The sequence below is a fragment of the Schistocerca cancellata genome, chromosome 3 (genome assembly GCF_023864275.1).
Source record: "Schistocerca cancellata isolate TAMUIC-IGC-003103 chromosome 3, iqSchCanc2.1, whole genome shotgun sequence".
NCBI lineage: Eukaryota > Metazoa > Arthropoda > Insecta > Orthoptera > Acrididae > Schistocerca > Schistocerca cancellata.
The window spans coordinates 956,612,661-956,629,895 of NC_064628.1; the positions used below are offsets into that span (position 1 = coordinate 956,612,661).

The window sequence follows — 17,235 nt, forward strand, 5'->3', positions numbered from 1 at the left end:
CGGTCCATTCAGCATGTTGTTGGGCCCATCTGTACCGCGCTGCATGGTGTTGTGGTTACAAAGATGGACCTCGCCATGGACGTCAGTAGTGAAGTTGTGCATCATTCAACCTATTGTGCATAGTTTGAGGCATAACACAATGTCCTGTGGCTGCACGAAAAGCATTATTCAACACAGTGGCGTTGCTGTCAGGGTTCCTCCGAGCCATAATCCATAGGTAGCGGTCATGCACTGCAGTAGTAGCCCTTGGGCGGCCTGAGCGAGGCATGTCATTGACAGTTTCTGCGTCTCTGTATATCTTCCATGACCGAACAACATCGCTTTGCTTCACTCCGAGATGCCTGGACACATCCCTTGTTGAGAGCACTTCCGGCGCAAAGTAACTATGCGGGCACGATCAAACTGCGGTATTGATTGTCTAGGCATAGTTGAATTACAGACAATATAAGCTGTGTAATAGGCGCTGCTCATGAATGGTTGTGTACATCTGTGGGCAGGTTTAGTGACATCTCTGAACAGTCGAAGGGACTGTGTCTGTGATAAAATATCCAGTCAACATGTATCTTCAGGAATCTGGGAACCGGGTTGATGCAAAACTTTTTTTGATGTGTGTATATTTAATGAAAACATTATTATGTTGAGTTGCAGATAGGTACAACAAAAAGACTCTCACAATTAAAGCTTTTGGCCATTAAGGCCTTTGTCAACAATCTACACATATATGCATGCACACAGACTCGTGCAAATGCAACTCACACACACAACTGCAGACTCAGGCAACTGAAACTACACTTAATGAAAATATAAAACTTAATGAAAATATACTTAATGAAAAAAAATTTTTTTTGTGTAAAATTTTCAGATTTTTTTCTTTTACTTGTTCTCTTGAAACCTTTCTTGTCAAATTTCATGATTCTAGATCAATGAGAAGTACCGTATTTACTCGAATCTAAGCCGCACTCTAATCTAAGCCGCACCTGAAAAATGAGACTCGAAATAAAGGAAAAAAAAATTCCCGAATCTAAGCGGCACCTGAAATTGAGACTCGAAATTCAAGGGGAGAGAAAAGTTTTAGGCCGCACCTCCAAATCGAAACAAAGTTGGTCCATTGCAATATGAGACACAATTTAGGTCGAATGAATGACGATACAGCTACAGTAGTTTGGTTCGAGTCGTAAGCTTAGCAGTTAAGCTTTACCAGGTAGCCATTGCTATGCGTCAGGCGCTCCGTCAGTATTTATACGGGTACCCTTCCTTTTTCACGTGCTTCGTCTGGTTTGAATCGATTGCTTATTTTGCTTTGATCTGATAAGTGCCGTTTTCTTTGTTATAGGTGTTTACGCCACTGTAAGCTGAAAATGCATTACTGTACTGTGTCATGCACTGTTTGTCGCATTTTGGTAGTGCGTGTTTACGGCCTGTCGCCGCTCGCGGCGTGGCTTGCTTTTGTGCGCGCTACCGCCGCTTACAATCTAAAAAAAAATGTGAGGAATCGTCTCATTAGCGAAACAATGGCAAGAGACTGCTATTTGTTGTTACTTACACTGCTGCTTTCTTTGATAATGATCAACAAGAACCAAATAATAGACTGCGTATGATATAACATGTTCTGAACGAGAGTTAGACGAAAATTTTTCTCCGTTTGAAAATCTTTGCGGCCGCTTCTTTAGTACATCAAATTCTGTACAGAAATTAGTCATCTTAGATTTAAAAATCTAGTCAGTTGCCGTGCTTCATTTCTGACTGTATCACTATTAGGTATAAAAATAATACGAATATAAACATGACACGATACGTATATTCTTCCGCGTTTGCTGTTGTCTCGTTCTAGTTTCGTCGTTTATTAGGCAGATAGGATTTAAATGAGATAGCAGAAAACATGAAAGAATACATGGCAAAATGTTTATATTCGATTTATTCTTATGGTGAAGAGAATAGTGCATGTGATTCACATTTCATCAGGTTCCTATTAACAACCATCTCTCCTCACAGGTAGGAAAAAATTCAGTACGTAGAGTTGGCCATATTGACAAACATCCCAGTCTTCAGTCTTGCCAGTCGTATTTTCGTAGTACATTGAAATGCTGCTACATTCGAAGAGGAACAATACTGAATTTGTATTTACTTCGTTGGATTATGTATGAAAATGGTCGAAACTCGGGACGGAGAAAAAAGGCTCGTCTTCCACCTTTTTTTAAAATTTATTTATTGACGCAGTGTCTACAAAGCATGCTACATATATTCGACGGCAGGAGTTAGTTGTGGCGGCACCTACTAACATTTTTCAGAACTTCCGCTTGCTTTGCACTCAATTCTAAGCCGCAGGCGGTTTTTTGGATTACAAAAACAGGAAAAAAAGTGCGGCTTAGATTCGAGTAAATACGGTAGCCTGTGGGTTTTTATGAGTGACTTTTGCAAGTATCAAAATGTGACATAGGTGACAATATCTTTTGATTGCACCGACTTAGAAGCTTAACTTTCTTACGCCACCAAGGTATCATAGACCTTAGTACGTAATTTTAACTTCAACTTCATATGTCTACCATGTTCTAAGAAACATGGATCTTAACAGATTGATAAATAGACTGATGGACAACAAAGTAATTCTATAGGTATTCCATTTCTACCAGTCAGGGTATGAAACCCTAAAAACTGTACAAGATGTGATGGTGACCCTGTAACTTTACAGCGTATCGAGTGACCATAAATAAAAAAAAAAAAAAAAAATCTGGCAGGATGTTGTATAAAAATATTTTGAGAATTTATTCAGAAATGTTGAAAGTACATCAGAATAATTGACACTAATCACATCTCTGAGAAAGAAAGGTGTACGAGGACACCAAAAAAAGTGGAGTTATTTAATAAAGATACCTTTGCAAACAGCAAAGATGTTGTAGATACAAGAAAGTTAAAGGAAAAATCTCACAGAATTCAACAATATATTGATAAGTATGAGAGATGAAGGGGGGCGGTTAAAGTACGAAGGAAACAAAATAGAAACTGAAATTTGGTGCATGCTACATTTCATAAGTTAAAATTGCAGGTGGCACAATAACAGGCAAAACTTTGCAAGTAGTCAAAGATTTCTTTAAATATTTCACAATATGAAAAAGAAATAGAATAAGTTAAGGAAGAAAAAGATCATATTCTGGAAGTAATAACAAATGAGCTGGACACATTAATTTGACTGATGAAAAAAGAAAGGAGCTATGACATAGTGGTATTTTAGTTGCTATTTGGATGGCTTGCAAAAAAAGTAGTACAAATAGAACTCACAAAATTGCTTAAAAATATTATTGTGCAGGAAAGCCGTTCCCCAGGAATGAAACAGTGGTGCAATTATTATATTAATAAAAAGGAGACAGGTAAAAAAATAAATTATAAGATAGCCACTGAAGTTATCAGAAAAAAGTCCACATATTAAATTTTAATCAAGCAAAGTGGTAAGCTAGCTTTAGAACTGGATACATCACAGTGGACCATTTGCTACAAATAAACAAAATTCTATAAAGAAACAATGAAAATAAATTGACCCTCTCTTTGGGATCAACAGATTATTTTTTTAAAAAAGTAAGTTTGTCATTCAACCAAACCTGAACAAACAATTCTCAACAAAGAAAATACTAATTAAAACCACATTAATGCATTGAAACATTTTTATGACAGTGCTATAGCTTAATCAGGACAGTGGGCAATGCAGAACTAGTGGAGAAACGAGTTGTAGAGAATGTACCATCAAAGCCCTTTTCTAAAGTCATAAAGAGCGTTCTCAGACCCTTACACTGGATAAATGATGATGTGTTGCCATGTGCCTCTCATGTAGATGGGCTTTGACTGTGAATGGAATAACTTCACAGAGAAAGTTTGAAAGCTGGCCCGGGACCTGGTAATTTATTTGATTTCTTCACAATGACACATTTAGTGCCAGTTAACTGTATCAGTATTACCATAGAATTCTCATGTATACAATGTCACGGTTGTATGGCACAGTTGCGAGCCTTGACAAAGGACATTGAACCTGACAGAGAGCTGTTGTGCAGAGAGAACCTTTGTGTTAGAGTAAACTTTGTGGTCTGCACAAGCTGTCTCCAGTGTAAAAGTCACCTCAAGATGGCAGCACGCACGTCAGCTGAAAATTGCAGCAAGATTTCGACATTGTCTGATTGGAATCCTGGAATCTCGTGTAATACTTATAACACCCAGAAAATTTTGAGAAATGCATGGGTCCTGAAAAGCATTGTAAATTTTTATTTTAAAATGTGATTCAGCATTACTTTTGTATTTTAGATTAATAATGAATTTTGTATTTAGGGCTGTCGAATCTGGCAACTTTGTAGAAAGAAGAGGAAGTAAACAGAATAGTAAAACTGATAAGGAGTACTTCAGGTAACCAAATGTGGCATTGCAGTATTTACTGCAATGCAGCTCTCTGCACTAGCACATTCTGCGCACAAGTACTGCAGCGTATATCCATTTGAACGTACTTACTGTAGTCAAGCCTTGGTGTCCCTCTACAATTTTTCCATTTCAAACGCCCCTCCCCCATGCAAATCCCACCTTCTTCCCTTGTCAAATGGATAATTCCTTGATGACATGGCATGTGTCCTATAAACCAGTTTCTTCTTTCATTCAAAGTTTGCCAGAAACATCTCCTCCCTGCTCTGCCTCCTCTCCCTCCCTATTCGATTCAGTTACACAATATACCCGTGTAAAAAACAGTATTTTTCTCTTGCGTCACAGTTCAAAATTTTTTCTTCTCTTCTTGTCTGAACTGTTTATCATATATCTGAACTGTTTATCATACATATTTCATTTGTGTGCAAAGATAACACTCTAAACAAATACCTTCAGAAAAGACTAACACTTAAAAGTGTTAAGGACTTTCTCTCTTTCAGTAATACTGTTTTTGCTAATGACTGTGCAGCTTTCCTGTCTCCTTTGGTGATCATCAGTCAGTTACTGTTCATATAACAAAACTTTTGTTTCCTAATCTAAATCCTTTAGAATAAGCTGATTCAATTCGACTATGTTTTGTTCCCATTGTTTCACTTTTGTTGTTATTCACTTTATAACCTCTTTCCAAGATACTATCCCTTCAACTGATATTCGAAGTCCTTTACCATCTCTGCCAAATTGACAGTGTCACTGGTAAACTTTGAAGTTTTTATTTCTCCTCCCTCAATTTTCATTCCCTTTTTAATTTTTTCTTTGTTTTGCTGTACTATTTGCTCAGTGTATAACATAGATTGTCTGACATTGGGGAAAGGCTGCACGTTGTAACATTATGTGATTGCCTCATCATTTTAAATCATTCACTAATCGAGCAGTCGCTCGGCAACAGCTACAGTTAGCAAATAATGTTGCGAGAATGTAAAAGGTGAACAACCTGTGACGTAACTTGTTTATTGTCGAAGCGCCGTCAGAGATGCAGTGAGTTATTGACTTTGAAAACCGCGGCGCGAAAAACGGACAGAAGAAGAACACTTTTACACATTTTTTTTTGAGGTACGAGATATTCTCGATGAACAGTTACTCATTCTTCTCTTGTCTCCTGTAACTTGTGTCGGACGCGCATGTCTTGCCGCCGTATTATTATTGTTAAAATTAATATTGTTCTAGTGTAAAGTAAATGTGTAATACTAAAAGTGCCTAGCAGTAGATTTATTGTGCGACGTGTATGTGAAAACATCAGAGGAATTGTTTTCATTAAGAGAAGTGCCAGTCAAAACGGCATCCATGTTAAATCCGTCATTGCAGTGTAAGTTTGTCTATTACTTGCCATAAATTCAGAGTTAAATGGAACTGGTGTATGGACTATTCATTTACTATAGAATCTGTGTCGCACTTCTTCATGAAATTATTTAATTTTTTATATGTTTCTGCCAAATAGAGAGTTCACAGTCACGAATTCTTTCGTCGAGTTCGGACGGAAGTTGCATGCGGCGAAATATTTTCTCCGCGCCATATTCTACTGGTAAAGGCATGATAAACTACGGTCCCTTAGGAAATTCATGTTGAGCTATCCAAAATAATTATATTTTGAATAGGCATTTACTCTCCTATGCAATGCAACTTCCGACTGATCAGACGATCCAACAAGAAATAGCCGCACACGGTCGGCGTTCGCAAATATGTTTCCACCGCTGATTATAGCTATATGTTACAGCACAAAAGTAACATATTGTTATAATTAGAGACTACGAACGGGGGCATTTATAACTGTATGTTTATGTATACACATTACGTAAACATATCGTTATAACGTCTGCTGCACTATCTTCTCAACTACTCCTTCCCTTTCATATCCTTCAGCTCTTATAACTGCAGTTTTGTTTCCTGTACGTTGTTGTTGTTGTCGTCTTCAGTCCTGAGACTGGTTTGATGCAGCTCTCCATGCTACTCTATCCTGTGCAAGCTTCTTCATCTCCCAGTACCTACTGCAACCTACATCCTTCTGAATCTGCTTAGTGTATTCATCTCTTGGTCTCCCCCTACGATTTTTACCCTCCACGCTGCCTACCAATACTAAACTGGTGATCCCTTGATGCCTCAGAACATGTCCTACCAACCAATCCCTTCTTCTGGTCAAGTTGTGCCACAAACTTCTCTTCTCCCCAATCCTATTCAATACTTCCTCGTTAGTTATGTGATCTACCCATCTAATCTTCAGCATTCTTCTGTAGCACCACATTTCAAAAGCTTCTATTCTCTTCTTGTCCAAACTATTTACTGTCCATGTTTCACTTCCATACATGGCTACACTCCATACAAATACTTTCAGAAATGACTTCCTGACACTTAAATCTACACTCGATGTTAACAAATTTCTCTTCTTCAGAAACGCTTTCCTTGCCATTGCCAGTCTACATTTTATATCCTCTCTCCTTCGACCATCATCAGTTATTTTGCTCCCCAAATAGCAAAACTCCTTTACTACTTTAAGTGTATCATTTCCTAATCTAATACCCTCAGCATCACCCGACTTAATTCGACTACATTCCATTATCCTCGTTTTGCTTTTGTTGATGTTCATCTTATATCCTCCCTTCAAGACACCATCCATTCCGTTCAACTGCTCTTCCAAGTCCTTTGCTGTCTCTGACAGAATTACAGTGTCATCGGCGAACCTCAAAGTTTTTATTTCTTCTCCATGGATTTTAATACCTACTCCAAATTTTTCTTTTGTTTCCTTTACTGCTTGCTCAATATACAGATTGAATAACATCGGGGAGAGGCTACAACCCTGTCTTACTCCCTTCCCAACCACTGCTTCCCTTTCATGTCCCTCGACTCTTATAACTGCCATCTGGTTTCTGTACAAATTGTAAATAGCCTTTCGCTCCCTGTATTTTACCCCTGCCACCTTTAGAATTTCAAAGAGAGTATTCCAGTCAACATTGTCAAAAGCTTTCTCTAAGTCTACAAATGCTAGAAAGGTAGGTTTGCCTTTCCTTAATCTTTCTTCTAAGATAAGTCGTAAGGTCAGTATTGCCTCACGTGTTCCAGTATTTCTACGGAATCCAAACTGATCTTCCCCGAGATCGGCTTCTACTAGTTTTTCCATTCGTCTGTAAAGAATTCGTGTTAGTATTTTGCAGCTGTGGCTTATTAAACTGATAGTTCGGTAATTTTCACATCTGTCAACACCTGCTTTCTTTGGTATTGGAATTATTACATTCTTCTTGAAGTCTGAGGGTATTTCGCCTGTTTCATACATCTTGCTCACCAGATGGTAGAGTTTTGTCAGGACTGGCTCTCCCAAGGCCGTCAGTTGTTCTACTGGAATGTTGTCTACTCCGGGGGCCTTGTTTCGACTCAGGTCTTTCAGTGCTCTGTCAAACTCTTCACGCAGTATCGTATCTCCCATTTCATCTTCATCTACATCCTCTTCCATTTCCATAATATTGTCCTCTAGTGCATCGCCCTTGTATAGACCCTCTATATACTCCTTCCACCTTTCTGCTTTCCCTTCTTTGCTTAGAACTGGGTTTCCATCTGAGCTCTTGATGTTCATACAAGTGGTTGTCTTGTCTCCAAAGGTCTCTTTAATTTTCCTGTAGGCAGTATCTATCTTACCCCTAGTGAGATATGCCTCTACATCCTTACATTTGTCCTCTAGCCATCCCTGCTTAGCCATTCTGCACTTCCTGTCGATCTCATTTTTGAGACGTTTGTATTCCTTTTTGCCTGCTTCATTTACTGCATTTTTATATTTTCTCCTTTCATCAATTAAATTCAATATTTCTTCTGTTACCCAAGGATTTCTACTAGCCCTCGTCTTTTTACCTACTTGATCATCTGCTGCCTTCACTACTTCATCCCTCAAAGCTACCCATTCTTCTTCTACTGTATTTCTTTCCCCCATTCCTGTCAATTGTTCCCTTGCGCTCTCCTTGAAACTCTGTACAACCTCTGGGTCTTTCAGTTTATCCAGGTCCCATCTCCTTAAATTCCCACCTTTTTGCAGTTTCTTCAGTTTTAATCTACAGGTCATAACCAATAGATTGTGGTCAGAGTCCACATCTGCCCCTGGAAATGTCTTACAATTTAAAACCTGGTTCCTAAATCTCTGTCTTACCATTATATAATCTATCTGATACCTTTTAGTATCTCCAGGGTTCTTCCATGTATACAACCTTCTATCATGATTCTTAAACCAAGTGTACAAGTTGAAATAATTTTATGTTCCCTGTATTTTATCCATGCTACTTTAAAAATTTCAAAGTGTGTTTTCAGTCAACATTGTCAAAAGCTTTCTTTAAGTCTACAAATGCTATAAACATAGGTTTACCTGTCTGTAACCTATTTTCTAGGATAAGTTGTAGGGTCAGTATTGTCTTGCATATTCACTGGAGCCCAAACTGATCCTCCAAGATCTACCAGTTTTTTTTGTAAATAATTAGTGTCAGTAATCTGTTGCAATCACTTATTAAAGTGACAGGTCCTTAATATTGACACCTGTCAGCACCTGTCTTCATTGGAATTGAAATTACTACTTTCTACTTGAAGTCTGAATGTACTTTGACTGTTTATGTAGGTACAGTATGTCAACACTTGTACCATTAACTAGTTTCCAAGCCACTGCAGGCTCATCATCAGATGGAGGTGTTACAGGAACATAGTTCTCTGGATCTTGTGCACCTAGACTAGGATTATGATGCTAACTTCTAGCTCCACTCAGCCCAAAAAATAATATTCCTGTAATACCCCCATCTGATGATCACCCTGCATTGGCTCACAAACTAGTTAATGCAATAAATTTTATCAAATTCAAAAAGTGACTGGTATCATTTTGTACCTATGTCACAAACTATCATTGGCCGCAGTTTTGATTGACCATGGATGTAACAATTTGAGAATATTTTATCTGTCTCGCACCAGGTGAAGTAGTTTTGTTATGGCTGCCTCTCTCAAGGATACCAGCTGTTCTGAGGGAATGTATTCTACTCCAGGGGCTTCTGTAGACTTGTATTTGGCTTGCAGCCATTCCTGCTCAGCCATCTGGCACTTTGTCAATCTCATTTTTTAGACATTTGTTCTCAGTTTTACCCTGTTCATTTGCTGCATTTTTATATTTTTTCCTTTGTCAGTTAAATCTGATATCTCCTGTGATAGCTGAGGATTTCTGCTAGGCCTCATCTTTTTACCTATGTGATCCCCTGCTGCTTTCCTATTTCATCTGTCAAAGGTGCCCATTTGTCTTCTACTGTATTCTCCCCCTTTCACTCAATCATTGCCTAATGCTCCCTTTGAAACTCTCAAAAACCTCTGGTTCATTCAACTTGTTAAAGTCCTGTCTCCGTAATTTCTGACATTTCTGCAATTTCTTTAGCTTTAATCTGCAGTTCATAATCAGTAAATTATGGTCAGTGGGCACATATGCCCATGGAAGTGTTAGCTAAACAAGATTTTCAAAACTTAGTTTCCAAAATTTCCAAAAAGGAAAGTGAATGATTGGTATATTCTTTATTGAAGTGAAAATTTGTTTGGGAAAATTAAAGAATGACGAAGAGAACAGAACAGCTTACCTGCATCTCTCCTCCAGATGATATGATGGGCATGCTTCCTGCCCTTCCTCAATCTGGTCCTTCTTCCCTAGTAATTATCTAGAAGCTCTCCCTGGCGACAGTGATGGAATTTCTCCTCCTGAAGGTACGCACAGGTCACGCAGCGTCTCTCTTTGTATTCTGTATAGAATAGCAGTTATGACTAATAATAATGGGGTGAGAACTTTTAAATACAAAAACCATTCAAAATGTAAGGAATGATCTGTGAGCGACATGGAGATGTGTGTCGGAATTCGGAAAGCTGAGAAAATGAATGGTCTGATTGGGGAACAGTCTGGTGTGGAGGACATAACTCTAAAGGATATTAGAGGTGATCAGGACTCGTAGCAAAGTGAATGGACTTTAGATGGACCAAGGAAGTTGTTTGACAGATATCCAAAGGTATTAAACGATGTCTTGAACTGAGATCAGCAGATGACATTTGAAAATGTGCAGCAGCAATGTGGTTGCATATAGCTGTGGAAATGCTTGCAAAAGACTGGAGGAGGACTCTAAGAAGCAATGGATGTCAAATGGTGATTTTATTATTATTATTGCACATACAGTTTATTGCACAGGTTCAGACAACACACACGTATTATGGAGATGCTTTCGGAACTCAGATGCAAGTCCTGGAGGGAAGGCAGCATTCTTTTTGTGGAACACTATTGAAAAAATTGAGAGAACTGTCATTTGAAGCTGATGGCAGAACGATTCTGCTGCCTCCATGAAGATAAGATATGAGAAATTAGGACTCATATGGAGGTTTATAGATGGTCGTTTTTCTTCCATTCTGTTGGCGAGTCGAACAGGAAAGGAAATGATTATTAGGGGTATGGGGTACCCTATGTCATGCGCTGTATCGTGGATTGTGGAGAGTCGATATAGATGAAGAAATGAGTTGACTATGCTGGATTTGGTATTTTATCAGTATGTTAACGGACTCTTCTGTCGGTTCTTGGTAGAACAACATTATAATAGTTTGCTTTGGAACAAAAGCAAACTAGTGCTGTTTATTTATTTCATCAATAATTGGACACTTTCCAACTGTCTAGGACTGTGTGAGGTATTGGCGGATGAGTCATGTTGATCCCAGTAAAGTGGCTTTTCCTAGTTGGCAGACACATATTTCATTGATGCTGGTGATTTTTGAGTGCCCCGTGAAACGTTTTGGCACTGCTCCCAGTGTCCTGATAGCCACTACGATCACTTTCATAGGCTTACACCAGAGTTGCTGTATTTGCATTTTGTATTCCTTGTATCTGGAAGTTTTACAGCTCTTTTCTGGTCGATTCTGTTATCTCCTGGGGTGGCAATGTCAATGATCAACATTTACTCTCTCTCCACAGTTGTGATGTGTGGTGTATTGTGTTGTTGTTGTTGTTGTTGTTGTTGTTACAATTATCCATAAATTGAATAATTGTTGAAGCTGATCCCCAGTCAGTCTCGTTGTCTATGTGGAGGCATTGTTAGTTAGTTAGTTAGTTAGTTGGTTGGTTGGTTGGTTGGTTGTGTGTTCCATTGATCAGTCGCACGGTACAGTAGCCGTTACGATGTGGAACATGTCAAGTGCACAAGAAATGTACATATGAAAAAAGATTTTTAAAATTTATTCCTATTCATTCATCTATGCTATAGAAAGAGTTGTCAAGGAGATATGATTTCAGTTTATTTTTTGAAGCTATTACTGCTGTCTGTCTACATTTTATTTCATCTGGTAGTTGTCGAAAAATTTTATAGCAGCATATTTTACTCCTTTCTGTGCCAAAGATAGGCTGGGTAAAGTATGGTGTAAGTCTTTCTTTTTTCTGGTATTATGATCATGAACATCACTGTTCTTTTTAAACTGGTCCATGTTGTTGTGAACAAATTTCATTAGCAAGTAAATGTACTGCGAGGCTGTTGTAAGAATTCACAATCTTTTAAAAAGATGCCTACAAGATGTGCGACTATGAACCCCACACATTATTCTAACCACTTTCTTTTGAGCAGTGAATACTGTTTGTCTAAATGTTGAGTTACCCAAAATAGTTTACTAGTTTCTATATCCTCAAAATTGGCAATTATTCTGATTACAAAAGTTGCTGAACCTAGTCGCTTTAGAAGATCCAAAATATGAATTTTTCCAATTAAGATTCTCCTCTATATGTACACCCAAAAACTTAGTATGCTCTACCCTGTCTACTTCCTTCTGTTGATGTGCTATATTTACTGAAGAACTGTACTTTTTGCAGCAGAAAATTGGATGTACTGTGTTTTCTCAAAGTTTAGAGCAAGCCCATTTGCAGAAAACCAATTAATGACTTTTCCAAAGACCTTATTGGTATAATTTTTAATTGGAGTTTCTTTTACTGGATTAATAATGATGCTTGTATCATCAGCAAACACTGTCAGTTCGGCTTCCTGTTTCAGATAGAAAGGGAGGTCATTCACATATAGCAAGAACAGAAGGGGACTGTTGATTGAACACTGTGGAACTCCTAATGTAATTTCACCCCAGTTAGATGAAGTGGCAAGCTTATTTAAATCATTTGACCCATATAAGGAAACTTTTGCTTCCTGATCTGTAGGTATGACTTAAACCACTCATATGCTATTCCGTTTATACCATAGAATTGTAATTTCTGTAACATAATGTCATGGTTCACACAATCAAATGCTTTGAACAAGTCACAGAAAATTCCTGTTGGAGACATTTTACTATTTAAAGGCTCTATTACGTGGGCAGTGAAATTGTATATTGCTGTCTCAGTTGAACAGCATTTTTGAAATCTGAATTGTGATTTACTAAGTATCCCATTACTGTTGAGATGGCTAACCACTCTTGAGTACATAACTTTCTTGAAGATTTTTGAAAATGCTGTAAGCAAGGATACTGGCCGATAATTATTGACATCTGTGGTGTCCCCCTTTATAGAGAGGCCTGAAAATGGCGTATTTTAAACTGTCTGGGAAAATACCTAGAGTTAGTGATGCATTACATATGTGACTCAGAATATCAGCTGTAATTGCTCCACATTGTTTTAATGTCTTATTAGAGATGTCATCTATTCTGACAGAACATTTATTTTATGTCATCTATTCTGACAGAATATTTATTTTTCAGAGATTTAATAATTTTACTTATTTCACAAGAGGTTGTTAGGTGAAACTTAATCTGACTAATTTTTTTCAAAACACTCTTCCATGTACTGCCTGGCTTTTTCTTTTGAGCTGTTCTCACCAATTTTTTCTCCTACACTTAAGAAATGGTTGTTAAATACATTAGCTACTTGTGCACTGTTGGTTAGGATGGTCTCGTTCTCTTTAATAGTAATACTATCTACCCCAGTGGTTACTTTTCCTGTCTCCCTTCTAACAACATTCCATATTGATTTCATTTTTTTGCTGGAGTTGTTAAGTTCTTCTCTAACATACATATTTCTTTACTTCCTTACAACTTTTCTCATTATGTTACAATAATTTTTATAGTGTAAAACTACTTCTCGATCTTTACTAGTTCTTGCTGTCTCATACAGTTTTCTTTTTTTTTTTCTGAAGATACTTTAATACCTGTAGTAAACCAAGGTTTCTTTGAAAAGTGTGTGGTGTTACATTTAGTAATTTTCTTTGGGAAACAATGTTCAAAATGGGATATAAATTTATCAAGAAATATGTTGCATTTATCATTAGCATTTGGCTCATTATGTACATCTTCACAATTAACATTTCGTAAGCTTTCTCTGAAGTGCTCTATAGATACCGGGTTGAACGACCTCACACTTTTACTTAAGGGTTTCCGAACTGTACACCCTGTTAGGTTTTGTAAGTCAATCAGTTGTGCATCATGGTCTGACAATCCATTTACCACAGGGAAAGAATGTGTTTGTTTTAAATCCTCTTTCTGTACAAATACCTTATCTGTTAGCGTGCTACTATCTTGAGCTATATGTGTAGGGAAAATGATCACTGATTTTAAGTTATATGTTGTTAATAACACTACTATTTCACTTTTCCTATCAAAATTACTTAGAAAGTTTACATTGAATTCACTACAGATCTTCTTTTTGTCTGACAGACAGCATAATAGGGAGTCAAACTTTATGAACAGCTCCCAGTCTCCTAATGGGGACTTGTACACTGTTGCTAATATCAATACTACATTATCTAGCTGAAGTTCACATACACAAACCTCAAAGTGCTGATCAACACAAAATTTGCTTACTTCTACAGTTTTGCATTTATAACCTTGTTTTATGAAAATAGCAACTCCTCCTTTATCCATCCTAGATCTAAAAGTGTAAGATTCTAAATTATACCCACTTATACTGACCCTATCCGTGCCCACAGTTAGTGTGTTAACTGTGAGACGGCAGAGTTGTGAGGGGAGTGCGGGGAGAGGAGGCAGCAAGCATTGGCTGGCGAGGGGAGAGGAGCCGTTGGGGGGGGGGGGGGGGGAGGGGGAGACAGTGCACGCCTACCAGTTGCAGTGCTGGCATTACAAATTGCACGTCATTCTTACATGAAAGCAGACAAAAGGCTTGGAAGTAAAACTTGAATTAAATGTTGTTCGTAAACGAAACTGAAATCGTCATGTACATTAGTATGTTTGTCTACTATGCGCTCACAAACCATTCATCTGATTGCAATGAAACTTTGGTGAGTTGTTCTGCGAACGCCCGAAAAGAGTAATGGACAATGTTTCAACAGTCACTGGAGCATGCGTAGCGCAATTGATTGCCGGCACGGTAGCTCAGTGTGTTTGGTCAGAGGGTTAGCAGCCCTCTGTAATAAAAAAACTGAGTTAATCGATCAACAACAAACTTAAACGGATGTCTTACGATGTCCGCCCCGAGCGGATGCAACGAATGAAAGCGAACAAAATGAGATAAAAAAAAAAAAAAAAATAGGTAACGGCTTGTCATGCAGCGGACCTGGGTTCGACTCCCTCTGCACGCAACTTTTTTTTTTTTTCATATTATTTCATTCCCCGCAATGTTAAGCTATTAATTATAAAATTTATGAATATAATAGAGGGAAACATTCCACGTGGGAAAAATATATCTAAAAAGAAAAGAAAGATGATGAGACTTACCAAACAAAAGCGCTGGCAGGTCGATAGACACACAAACAAACACAAACATACACACAAAATTCTAGCTTTCGCAACCAACGGTTGCCTCGTCAGGAAAGAGGGAAGGAGAGGGAAAGACGAAAGGATTTGGGTTTTAAGGGAGAGGGTAAGGAGTCATTTCAATCCTGGGAGCGGAAAGACTTACCTTAGAGGGAAAAAAGGACAGGTATACACTCTCTCGCGCGCGCGCGCGCACACACACACACACACACACACACACTCACTCACTCACTCACTCACTCACTCACTCACTCACACACACACACACACACACACACACATCCATCCGCATATACACAGAATGTCTGCTTGTGTCTGTGTGTATATGCGGATGGATATGTGTGTGTGTGTGCGAGTGTATACCTGCACACCTGACTTTATTTCAAACGATTTTGAGAGCTCTCCTCCTAGACTTTTTATCTATCCTACGAAAAACCAAAGTTCATGACAAACATTTGTGATGCTCCTCGAAATATTGCAGTTGACAACAGTACAATACACAAAACAAGAGTCCTTTAAATACCTAGGAGAGTGGATTACATACAATGCAAAAGAAACAACAGCTATCGAAACTAGAGTGCGCAAAATGGAAATACTGCTTCATATAACCAAAAACGTTTATAACAAAAAAATCCATGTCCTGGAACACGAAATTAAGACACTACTAAACAGTGGCCAGACCTGAAGCTCTGTATGCGGCAGAAAAACTTAATCTAACAAGAAATGGAGATCTTGAGGAACTAGAGATGGTCGAAAGAAGAATTTAGGGAAAATACTGGGAGCTGAAAGAAACGATAATGCTGAATACTGGTTAAGACCAAACAGAGAGCTATACTTGAAAACTGAAAAACTAACTGCTGTAATGAGGAAGAGAAGACAACAGTTTTTTGGGCATATATTCAGAATTGATAACAACAGACTAACCAAGTGGATATTCACATTACTCAATAGCTACAAATCCTAGACCACAGGGTTCATAGAGACTGAAAAGGACATGGAAAATGCTGGAATTACAATAGACACAATAGAAAACAGAACACATTTCAGAAAGGCAGTTCAAAAGGCAGAATTTCAGAACAGAAAGAAAACAAGTAGACGAATGTGGACTCAGGAAGAAAGGGAACAATACTCTAAAAGGATGAAGGAAACTTGGAATCTGAGGAGATCTAATACAATGAAGAGTAGCCAAAGTTGGTTGATCGTACCCTCCAAATGGGTTATTCGAAAGAAGAAGAAGATAGAAAGTCTACTCACCAAGCGCTGGCAGAATATGCACATAAAAGACTGTTGTGATTGGCAAGCCTTTGGAGACAGTGGCTCCTTCAGGCAGAAGGGTCGAAGGGGAAGGAAGAAGGATGAAGGAAAAGGACTGTGGAGGTCTAGGAAAAGGGGTGGATTTTAGGAAAGTCACCCAGAACTTCGGGTCAGGGGAGACTTACTGTACATGGTATGCCCCAAGATTGTCTGCACCTCCTTACAATCTACTGAGCCTATATAAATGTATATATGCTGCATGATGAGTGTGCTGTGTAAAAGCATTTCCACTATTATTCCATTATTCAACATTATCTATGAAAGAAACATCCACAGGACAGCTTTTACATGCATTTGAATAAATTTCATTGAAGGTATGATGACTAACCTCTACAGAAATCTTTGTTACTTGCCATGAACAACGATGTCTTTTCTCTTTGAAGAAAACAAATGATATTCATCTGTTTTGATTCTTACATGCCCTATTGTAGCAATAGATATCAGAATCAAGGGATGAGAGAGAGAGAGAGAGAGAGAGAGAGAGAGAGAGAGAGAGAGAGAGAGAGATAGTGTGTAACAAAACTTTCGTTACCTACCAAGAACATAATGTGATTCAGACTTAGTGTTCAGCCAATTATTCGTTAAACATTGTTAACTGATAGCTTTCAACTGCTGTGTGGTTAACTTCCTTGCTCTTACATGGCCACATTCCTAATCCTGACATTACTGAAGGATAATCCTTTTTGGCAGACAGTATGGGAGTTGATAACCAATTTCCTTGCATTACTGCCACAAAAAATTAGTAATTCCATTTCTTATTTA

General features: G+C 38.2%; 1 protein-coding gene across 3 annotated transcripts in view; it reads left to right on the forward strand.

Annotated features, from left to right (window-relative positions):
* Window positions 1–17,235, forward strand: part of LOC126176021 (activated Cdc42 kinase Ack) — a 497,712-nt gene that overhangs the window by 78,674 nt on the left and 401,803 nt on the right. The window lies entirely within an intron of this gene.